This window comes from Mustela erminea, chromosome 9 (genome assembly GCF_009829155.1).
Source record: "Mustela erminea isolate mMusErm1 chromosome 9, mMusErm1.Pri, whole genome shotgun sequence".
Classification (NCBI taxonomy): Eukaryota; Metazoa; Chordata; class Mammalia; order Carnivora; family Mustelidae; genus Mustela; species Mustela erminea.
The window spans coordinates 101,865,395-101,877,502 of NC_045622.1; the positions used below are offsets into that span (position 1 = coordinate 101,865,395).

Genomic DNA, 12,108 nt, shown 5'->3' on the forward strand with positions numbered 1-12,108 from the left:
TTTGAGTCTTGTTTTACATATATACTTGCATTAGAATATGGTGGGGAAATATAAACATATGAATAAATAAAATATAATTAATAAGGTTCCTGATAAGCATAATTATTAAATATTTAAGGTCCTCATGACTATACTTTTAAAATTTTGGGGGGGGGAGGGCTTTTGAATTATAGTTTTAATTGATTCTCCAAAAACCAAGCATCTGTTCATGAAAATATTACAACTGTATGGGAGAAATCTGAAATTTCTTCTAATATAACTTTCTCAACTGAAATGTTAAATCTATTTTCTTCTCTTTTTTAAAAATTTTTTTAAAATTTATTTTCAGCCTAACAGTATTCATTGTTTTTGTACCACACCCAGTGCTCCATGCACTCTGTGCCCTCTCTAATACCCACCACCTGGTACCCCGACCTCCCACCCCTGCCCTTTCAAAACCCTCAGATTGTTTTTCAGAGTCCATAGTCTCTCATGGTTCACCTCCCCTTCCAATTTCCCCCAACTCCCTTCTCCTCTCTATCTCCCCATGTCCTCCATGCTATTTGCTATGCTCCACAAATAAGTGAAACCATAGGATAATTGACTGTCTCTGCTTGACTTATTTCACTCAGCATAATCTCTTCCAGTCCCGTCCATGTTGCTACAAAAGTTGGGTATTCGTCCTTTCTGATGGAGGCATAATACTCCATAGTGTATATGGACCACATCTTCCTTCTCCATTCATCCATTGAAGGGCATCTTGGTTCTTTCCACAGTTTGGCGACCGTGGCCATTGCTGCTATAAACATAAATCAGTAGCTTTCTTTTACACTAATAATGAAAATACAGAAAGGGAAATTAGAGAATCAATTCCATTTACTATAGCACCAAGAACCATAAGAATCCTGGGAATAAACCTAACCGAAGAGGTAAAGGATCTGTACTCGAGGAACTACAAAACACTCATGAAAGAAATTGAAGAAGACACAAAAAGATGGAAGACCATTCCATGCTCTTGGGTCGGAAGAATAAACATTGTTAAAATGTCTATACTGCCTAGAGCAATCTATACTTTTAATGCTATTCTGATCAAAATTCCACTGGTATTCTTCAAAGAGCTGGAGCAAATAATCCTAAAATTTGTATGGAATCAGAAGAGACCCCCGAATCGCTAAGGAAATATTGAAAAACAAAAATAAAACCGGGGGCATCATGTTACCTGATTTCAAGCTTTACTACAAAGCTGTGATCACCAAGACAGCATGGTACTGGCATAAAAACAGACACATAGACCAGTGGAACAGAGTAGAGAGCCCAGATATGGACCCTCAACTCTATGGTCAATTAATCTTTGACAAAACAGGAAAAAATACACAGTGGAAAAAAGACAGTCTCTTCAATAAATGGTGCTGGGAAAACTGGGCAGCTATATGTAGAAGAATGAAACTCGACCATTCTTTTACACCGTACACAAAGATAAACTCAAAATGGATGAAAGACCTCAACGTGAGACAGGAATCCATCAGAATCCTGAAGGAGAACATAGGCAGTAATCTCTTCGATATCAGCCACAGCAACTTCTTTCAAGATATGTCTCCAAAGGCAAAGGAAACAAAAGCGAAGATGAACTTTTGGGACTTCATCAAAATCAAAAGCTTCTGCACAGCAAAGGAAACAGTCAAGAAAACAAAGAGGCAACCCATGGAATGGGAGAAGATATTTGCAAATGACAGTACAGACAAAAGGTTGATATCCAGGATCTATAATAAACTCCTCAAACTCAACACACACAAAACAGACAATCATATCAAAAAATGGGCAGAAGATATGGACAGACACTTCTCCAATAAAGACATACAAATGGCTATCAGACACATGAAAAAATGTTCATCATCACTAGCCATCAGGGAGATTCAAATTAAAACCACATTGAGATATCACCTTACACCAGTTAGAATGGCCAAAATTAGCAAGACAGGAAACAACATCTGTTGGAGGGGATGTGGAGAAAGGGGAACCCTCTTACACTGTTGGTGAGAATGCAAGTTGGTGCAGCCACTTTGGAGAACAGTGTGGAGACGCCTCAAGAAATTAAAAATAGAACGTCCCTATGGCCCTGCCATTGCACTACTGGGTATTTACCCCAAAGATACAGATGTCGTGAAAAGAAGGGCCATCTGTACCCCAATGTTTATAGCAGCAATGGCCACGGTTGCCAAACTGTGGAAAGAACCAAGATGCCCTTCAACAGATGAATGGATAAGGAAGTTGTGGTCCATATACACTATGGAGTATTATGCCTCCATCAGAAAGGACCAATACCCAACTTTTGTATCAACATGGACGGGACTGGAAGAGATTATGCTGAGTGAAATAAGTCAAGCAGAGAGAGTCAATTATCATATGGTTTCACTTATTTGTGGAGCATAACAAAAAGCGTGGAGGACATGGGGAGTTAGAGAGAAGGGAGTTGGGGTAAATTGGAAGGGGAGGTGAATCATGAGAGACTATGGACTCTGAAAAACAATCTGAGGGGTTTGAAGTTGCAGGGGGGTGGGAGTTCGTGGTACCAGGTGGTGGGTATTATAGAGGGCACGGATTGCATGGAGCACTGGGTGTGGTGAAAAAATAATGATACTGTTATGCTGAAAATAAATAAATGAAAAAAAATAGAGCTTCCCTATGATCATGCAATTGCACTACTGGGTATTTACCCCAAAGATACAGATGTAGTGAAGAGAAGGGCCATCTGTACCGCTATTGCACTACTGGGTATTTACCCCAAAGATACAGATGTAGTGAAGAGAAGGGCCATCTGTACCCCAATGTTCACATCAATGGACACAATCACTAAACTGTTGTAAGAGCCAATATGCCCTTCAACAGATGAATGGATAAAGAAGATGTGGTCCATATATACAATGGAATATTATGCCTCCAATATAAAGGATGAATACCCAATTTTTGTATCAACATGGACAGGACTGGAAGAGATTATTCTGAGTGGAATAAGTCAAGCAGAGAGAGTCAATTATCATATGGTTTCATTTATTTGTGGAGCATAAGGAATAACATGGAGGACATTAGCAGAAAGAAAGGAAAAGTGAATTGGGGTAAATTGGAGGGGGAGACAAACCATGAGAGCCTGGACTGTGAAAAAGAAACTGAGAGTTTTGGAGGGGAGGGAGGCAGGGGGTTAGGTGAGCCTGGTGACGGATATTGAGGAGGGCATGTATTGCATGGAGCACTGGGTGTGGTGCATAAACAGTGAATCTTGGAATACTGAAAAAATAAAATAAAATAAAAAAATAAAAAAGAAATGCAAAGGCCAATAAAAGTCTACTATGAACAACTATCCATCAACAGATTGGGCAACCTAGAAGAAATGGATAAAATCCTAGGAATGTACAACCTCCCAAGACTGAATCATGAGAAAAAAATCAGAACAGATCAATAATGAGTAAGAGTTGGTAATCAAAAATTTGCTAAGAAAGAAAAGTCCAGGATTAGATTACTTCATAGGTAATTTCTTTTTTTTTCTACTAAACATTTATTTAAAAATATTTTTATTAGTTTCAAAGCTAGAATTTAGTGGTTCATCAGTTGCATATTAACACCCAGTGCTCGTTACATCAAGTGCTCTCCTTAATGACTTCCACCCATCCAACTTTCCTCCAGCAACCGTCAATTTATTTCCTAGAGTTCAGTATCTCTTATGATTTTCCTTCTTCTCAATTTTCATCTTATTTTTCCTTCCCTTCCCCTATGTTCATCTGTTTTGATCCTTAAATTCCACATACAAGTGAAATAATATGGTATTTGTTTTTCTCTGACTGAGTTATTTTGCTTAGCATAATGCCCTCTAGTTCCATCCATGTCATTGCAAATGGCAAAATCTCATTATTTTTCATGGCTGAGTCATAGTACACCTCTAAGTATATATATCCCAGTATACATCATATCTTTTTTTTTCTTTTTTTCTTTTTTTTTAATTTTTATTTTTTATAAACATATTTTTATCCCCAGGGGTACAGGTCTGTGAATCACCAGGTTTACACACTTTACAGCACTCACCAAAGCACATACCCTCCCCAATGTCCATAATCCCACCCCCTTCTCCCAAACCCCCTCCCCCCAGCAACCCTCAGTTTGTTTTGTGAGATTAAGAGTCACTTATGGTTTGTCTCCCTCCCAATCCCATCTTGTTTCATTTATTCTTCTCCTACCCTACACTTAAGCCCCCATGTTGCATCACCACTTCCTCATATCTTTTTATCCATTCATCTGTCTATGGACATTTGGGCTCTTTCCTTATATTGGCTATTGTGGACATTGCTGTTATAAACACTGGAGTGCATGAGCCCCTTTGAATTACTATGTTTCTTAAGATTTATTTATTTTTATTTTAGAGAGAGAAAAAGAGAACATGAGGGAGTGGGGCAGCAGGGGAGGGAGAGAGAATCTCAAGCAGTTTCCCCACTGAGCATGGAACCCAACTTGGGTTTTGATCTCACAACCTGAGATCACGACCTGAGAAGAAACCAAGATTTGGATGTTTAACTGATTGTGTCATCCAGATATTCCTCTACTAAACAGTTAAAGAAAAATTAACACCAATGCTTTTCAAATTCCTCCCCAAAGCTGAAGAGGCAGGAACACTCCCAAACTCATTTTACAGGGCTAGCATTACCCTAATGCCAAAGCCAGATATGCATTCTACAAAAAAGGAAATTACAGGTCAATATCCCTGATGAAGGTAGATGCCAAAATTCTCAATAAAATACTAGTAAACCTGATTCAGTAGCACATTAAAAGGATCATAAACCATGTTATCCCTAGGATTCAAGGATGGGTCAACACAAGCAAATTAATAAATATGATACATCAATATAGATAGAAGGAAAGATGGAAGTCAGTATTTGTAAATACAAAGCAATACAGTTAATAAATGTCTCAATATTTACATGGAGAGGATTGACAATATAGAGGAGGAAGTAAAACAAAAAGGCAGGAATGGAATGGAAAGGAAAGGAAAAGAAGGGAGACCAACAATTCTTGCACATCTCTTCTGTTTAAGGCACTGTACTCTGTTCTGGCTTAATCAGTTTGTAATTTTATGAGGCAGGCCTTATTTTCCTCAGCTGAAGCTCAGAACAATTGATTAACTTGCCTGTATCAGAAAAAAGCTTTCTTTTTTAGAATGGAATTCAAGTTGAGCTATATTCTGTTCCTAAAAACCTGTCCCAATTTTATTTTGTGCTAACCATTTTAGTGTTGATATGGAGGTTGAGTGAGGGCTCACAAGTAAACAACTCTGGAATTAAATTGTGTTAGAGCAGTTTGACAATTTTCCTCATTATATAGCTCCTCACTTCTGGTTTACTTCCAACAGCATATAGATTGACTTAAAGGAAACTTTCTTTTTAAAAATTTTTTAGATTATTTATTTATTTGTCTAAGAAAGAAAGAGAGAGAGCACAAACAGGGGGAAGGAGAAGCAGCTCCCTGCTGAACAAGAAGCCTGATGTGGGACTGGATCCCAGAGTCCCAGGATCATGACCTGAGCTGAAGGCAGACACTTAACCGACTGAGCCACCCAGGGGTCCTAAATTATAGGAGACTTTCTGTATTTGTTCATGTGAATATTGCCATCTGCTATACAAGCAAATTCCAGTATTGCAGTGCCATGAGCATAGAGGTTTTTCTTGTTTATATACAGCTCAATTATTTTTTCTATGGGAAACTGAACTGTGGTTCAGTGACCTGGAGTGTCTCCATTTGGTGGTTTTACCATCTCTTGTGGTATGAACTCTCTCTGTTGAGCTGGTGACAAGAGTAAGAATGAGCAGAGGAATCACACAAACGTTTAGTGAGACAAACCTGAAAATAGCACACGACATACACTCACATTCATTCACAAGATCATAATCACAGGGCCTCAATTAACTTCATGAAAGCTGAAAAAATTGAGCCTACAAGCTATGTGCTCAGAAATAAAAAGGAAATAGCTGGGAAAACAATTAACTGTCCTTTCCATTTCAATGCTTTGATCAGCAAATGTCTGGTTTACATTCCCTCCATCCAGAGGACACATTATCCACTTCTACCAGGGACACAGCCTAAAATCTAACTAATCACCATAGAAGTTTCACATCCAGGCTAACAGATAGATTTAATTGCCTCTCCATCTAGTCCAGATATGGCTGCTTATGGTCTAAACACTTATGAAATAAAAAGAAAACTTAACTCATTCTATAGGCACACTCAGCAATAATTTAGACCAAAAAAAAAAAAAAATCCCTCCCATTTGTAACAGACAGTAATGGAGGACCCACTGGACAGTTTACAAATCTTGCTGAATTGACATTACAAAGGCCCCCTCAATCCTGGTGATGGAAAATATTTCTTTATGAGACTGGATTTTTTTTTTCCTCTAGGCATAATTCGATTCTCTACCGTTTTCCTTGGCCTCTTATTCCAACCACTTGAATGTTTTTTCTTAACCATTATTCTTTACTGCCACTTCTTAAGCATATCAAACACAAAACACTGTCACACACAAAATTATCAAAAGCAGTTTATTCATAAATTTGCATCAGAGGAAACCATTTTCAGTGCTTCATTTTAGTAGGAGTTCAAAGGTGTTAGAAAAGAGAGTAAGTTCTTTGAGTAAAATGAAGAAATACTAAGTCAATGTTAAAGTGGCAGGTTTTTTTTAAAGATATGTTTTTTGGAAGTGGGAGAGATGTTCTAAGTAGTCTTCAGGTACATTTGTCACTGACTGGCTGGCTGCAAATGGACAAGAGAAGAGTTTGGACAACTTAAAAAGAGGGGGAAATCAGATGGGGAGATAAACCATGAGAGACTGTGGACTCTGAGAAACAAGCTGAGGGTTTTGAAGGGGAGGGGTGGTGGGTTAGGTGAGCCTGTGGTGGGTACTAAGGAGGGCACATATTGCATGGAGCACAGAGTGTGGTACATAAACAATGACTCTTGGAACTCTAAAAAAATAAAATTTAAAAAAATAAAAAGAGGAAGAATTTCTCAGTGTTAGAAGTGGAGAGTTTTCGGAGACTGCTAATTTCCTGTAAGAGTTGCAATGATTATCGAGTTGACACTGGTGATAGTCTTCCCTCGAAATAGAGTTTTTGTAGCTCACTTTTACCTATATAATTTGGAATTTCTGGAGTTGTTTGATGCTCAACAAAGTGATTTTTAAATCAGGCTCAAAGCTTTATTTTCAGTGAAATAACCGTATTAAGCTACCACTTAATGGGACTCTCCATGCAAGTCAAGGCAAATAGATGAACAGGTGAATACATAAATACAAGAGCTGAATGTGGATAGTGTTTCTGAAAAATAGAGAAGACTCAGGGAAAAAGTCCATAGGAAGGGAGTGAATATTTTGTAAAGTTGCTTATGGCAAGCATCTATGGCCTCCCAGAGTAGGTAACATTTTACCAGCAATCTGAAATAAATATAAAAATTCCATACATTGGAAATAATAAATACAAAGACCCTGGGACATGGCAAGATGGGGGCTGTCCAGTATTGCCAGTAACCAGTGTGAATGAGGTGGGATGAAAGGTAGCTCAACTAAAGCATAAAGCGATAAGTGACATTAACCATTTCAAAACAGTTATTACCAAAGAAAGCCGAATACCCTTATTATTTTTTAAATGGATTTAAAAAAAACAAAATGTGAAGAACTGTTATTCAAAATATTTAAGGTGACAATAATGTAATTACATCTCCTTTTATTCTAATGTGATTTTTTACTTTTGGAAACTGCCACATGAATGTGTTTTTTCTTTTTCAGATAACTCAGTAATGACTGAAGCATTAATCTATTGAGCTGCTATCATTATTTAACTCTGGATGGAATGTATCAACAAAGGCACATACTTCATTAAATAAATTTCATTAAAAACAATTGTTATATTTTTTCTGCACTTTAGTTGATTGGATCTAATCCTCAACTAAAGAAATAAATATTAGACAACATTTTTTTCTAATATCCCAAATGTCCACTACCATGTGAGTTCTGGCATGCAGTAGACCTGATTGGGGTGAAATAATTTCTCTGGATCTACATCACTCATAGACTACACCTAGAGAATATTTTGCCTTTTCAACAACCTTCCTGAATGCATTCTTGACCTCTTTGTTCCTCAAGCTGTAGACCACAGGGTTTAGCATGGGGATGACCATAGTATAGAACACAGATGCAATTTTGTCCGTGTCCATGGAATGATGGGAACTTGGCTGTAAGTACATGACGATGACTGTCCCATAAAATATGGAAACTGTAACAAGGTGAGAAGCACAGGTAGATAAAGCCTTCTGGTATCCCTCACCTGACTGTATCTTCAAAATGGTTATAAATATGAACAGATAGGAAATAAAGATAACAAAAAGTGCAAAAAAGACATTAAAGCTTGAGATAAAAACAAGAATGAGTTCACTGATGTGTTTATCAGAGCAAGACAGAGCCATGACTGCTGGAATATCGCAGAAAAAGTGATGAACCACATTGAACGTACAGAAGGAGAGGCTGAAGGTATCTCCAACATTTATAGAGGAATTTAAGACACCACAGGCATAAGAACCTATGGCAAGAAGTGCACATACACCTTTTGTCATTGTGGTGGTATAATGGAGGGGTTTACACACTGCTGTGTAGCGGTCATAGGCCATTGAGGCCAAGAGGCAATTTTCCAAGTGGCAAAGACTGCAAAAAAGAACATCTGGGAAGCACATGCTTTGTAGGAGATGATCTTGTCCCCTGTAAGGATCCCAGCCATGACCTTGGGAGTGACTGTTGAGGAGTAACAAAAGTCTACCAGAGACAGATTACTGAGGAAGAAGTACATAGGAGTGTGGAGACGAGAATCCAGCAAGATCAGCACGGTCATTCCCAGGTTCCCAACCAGAGTGATGAGGTAAATGAGGGTGAACATTATAAAGAGAGGACCCTGCAGCTCTGGGGCATTGGTTAGTCCCAGCAGGATGAAATCAGTCACCTCTGTGATATTCTTCATGGATGTGATTTGAGAATAACAAGATGTCTTATGACAACAGAAGAGAACAGAATGATCAATAAAGAAAAATTTCACAGAAACTGAAATGCATAGCATTATTTTATTATCACCATAATTTATTTTTTAACATTCTCCATTAGTAACCATGCTATGGGAATGGCAATCCAATTTAGTGATAACTTATCCATACAAGAATAGACTTTTGTTGGGCGCCTGGGTGGCTCAGTGGGTTAAGCCGCTGCCTTCGGCTCAGGTCATGATCTCAGGGTCCTGGGATCGAGTCCCGCATCGGGCTCTCTGCTCAGCAGGGAGCCTGCTTCCCTCTCTCTCTCTCTCTGCCTGCCTCTCCATCTACTTGTGATTTCTCTCTGTCAAATAAATAAATAAAATCTTTAAAAAAAAAAGAATAGACTTTTGTAGAGGAAGGTTAATCACAGAAGTTTCATCACAGATTGTCTTCCCAGCTTCTTATTTTTGTATATGAGTAAACTGAGTCAGAAGAAGGGCAGTAAGCTGTTGAAGCTCACATGCCTGGAATGGACTGAACTCCCAAATCAGGGAGTCCAAAATAACATCCACTTCCATATCCTCAAATGTATTTCATTTTCTCCATCATATTGATTTCATTATCTTTCATTATAGATAGATATATGTATATTTCATATTGATTTCATTATCTTTCATATCTTTCATTTCATTTCTTTCATTATCTCATCATATTGATTAGTTATTATGCCCATATATCTAATAAGTAAATTGACAACTAAGAGATTGAGTATTCAAGTTTACATGATTATTGATAGAACCATGCTTTAGACACCTTCAGAATGGTTACCAAACTAAATAACATCAATGAATTTGAATTGATTTTAATCTTACTCAATTTACACTTAATCATGGTATCCATTCTTCCAAGCTTAATGCAGTAGAACAATCCACAAATATATGCATATACATGCAGTGAGATAAATGCAACATTAGAGAAAAATACAGTCTATAAAAGCAAAAAAAGATACAGAATTGGATATAAATATTGTGCTCTGGGTGAAGTGCATGTGCATCCACACAGAAGAAGTCCCATTTACAACCTGGGAGACACTGATCCTAAGCTAAGTTTCCCAAGCCTCATTTTATCCATCAGTGAAGTGAAGGTAATATGAGAACCTACCTGCATGTTCCTGTGAGTGTTCAGTGAGGTAATCATGACAAACAGCTCTCATAAAGTGGGTATTCAGCCCCATCCTGATGAGTTCTACCTGTAATATTACAAGTAGGGTGGTATAATGGTGTCTGTTGGTGTAGGAAGTTTGGTAGTGACATGCATGGCTTCAAGGTGTCAGTGATTTTTGATGTCTGGTAGCTTTTCTCTGTCTTGTATTTTGTCTCTTTCTTTCTTTCCTTATTTTTTTTTTAAGATTTTGTTTATTTATTTGACAGAGATATACACAGTGAGAGAGGGAACAGAAGCAGGGGGATTGGAAGAGGGAGAAGCAGGCTTCCCGCTGAGCAGGGAGCCCAGTTATGGGGCTCAATCCCAGGACCCTGGGATCATGACCTGAGCCAAAGGCAGACGTTTAATGACTGAGCCACCCAAGTGCACTTGACTTGTATTTTCTCACGTGTCCACCTAGATCTTTTGTTTCCCCCAGTATTTCTCATTCTGTCCTACCTCTCTTGTGTTAGTGGTTTGTTAAACATTCTGTGTAAGAACACTCACACTGATATCTTTTGCTTAATTTCTTCCTTTTGATCCACATTTTAGCAGGGTTTGAAAGATTCCTATTTCATTTTAGACTCATTCTCACTGTTATTATTGTCAACACTTACCAGTTCATAACTATTGAAATTTGAAAATCCACATCTGCGGATTTGACTCTAACTCTGCAGATTGTTCTCAAGAAAGCACAATGTTTAAAATTTTTTATGTATATTTGAATCTTTGAAGGTGCATCCAAACAGTACCTACAAACAGTAGGTAACTACTGTTTGCTACCATCTTCCTCCTGGCCCTTCCACATATTACATGTCTGGAATTTATAGTATTTTTGGTTGTGAACCCACCACTCAATAATATTATAAGCTATAATTTCTTATTTAGCATTTGCTATGTTTTATGACAACTGGAATGTTCTTATTGGGTCCCCATGGATAACTCAGTATAAAATTTCTATCTCAAAATCCTTAACTCACTCATATGTGTACAATAATTTTTACCATGTAAGAGAACATAATTACAAATTCCAGGATTAGGATGTGGGCATACCAGGAAGCATTATTCTGACTGCCACAATGGGTATGAAAAGAATATATAATAGGTAAATTATCTAGAGAGTTAGAGATTGTTGAAGCTGAGACACCTTCACAGATCTTGTGGCCAATTTTCTGATTGTATATAATAATCAACAGAAGAGCAGAAAGAGGTATTAACTTCTCCATGGTCACGTATCTGGAATGAATCTGTTCCCAAATCAGATTTCTGGGGATTAATAACAACTGTACTACAGTGCTTATGTGATAGTTTATCTCCTAGATAAACAGAAATAAGAAAAGTCAGACAACCAGGCAGGCAAGTAGACACCAAAGATGGAAGATGGCAGGATGAGGAATGGATGGATAGATGGATAGATGGACAGAAATAACAGAAGAGTAAGGTGTATAAATTGTGTATGCACACACAATAACAAAGACACATACATATAACCTAATGTACAATTAAGAAAATGAAGGATTCGGGATGCCTGGGTGGCTCAGTCGGCTCAGGTCATGATCCCAGTGTCCTGGGATCGAGTCCCACATCGGGTTCCTTCCTCAGTGGGGAGCCTGCTTCTCTCTCCACCTCTGCCTGCTACTCTGCCTGCTTGTGTGCTCTCACTCTCTCTCTCTCTCTCTGACAAATAAATAAACAAAAAAATCTTAAAAAAAGGAAAATATAGTATTCAAGAAATCATGTGTCTTCTTAAAATTCTACACCTAGTATGAAATGTTTAAGATACAAAACTATATCTCACTGATATTAATGCGTGTGGCTTTAATCATTGCATTGTCAGATTTTTTAGATACTCGGGTAATAAAAGGGCAGGTTGTATGG

General features: G+C 37.9%; 1 pseudogene; it reads right to left on the minus strand.

Annotated features, from left to right (window-relative positions):
* Positions 1 to 8,073: 8,073 nt before the first annotated feature.
* On the minus strand, positions 8,074 to 9,023 carry LOC116599961 (annotated as a pseudogene).
* Between the last annotated feature and the right edge of the window lie 3,085 nt (positions 9,024 to 12,108).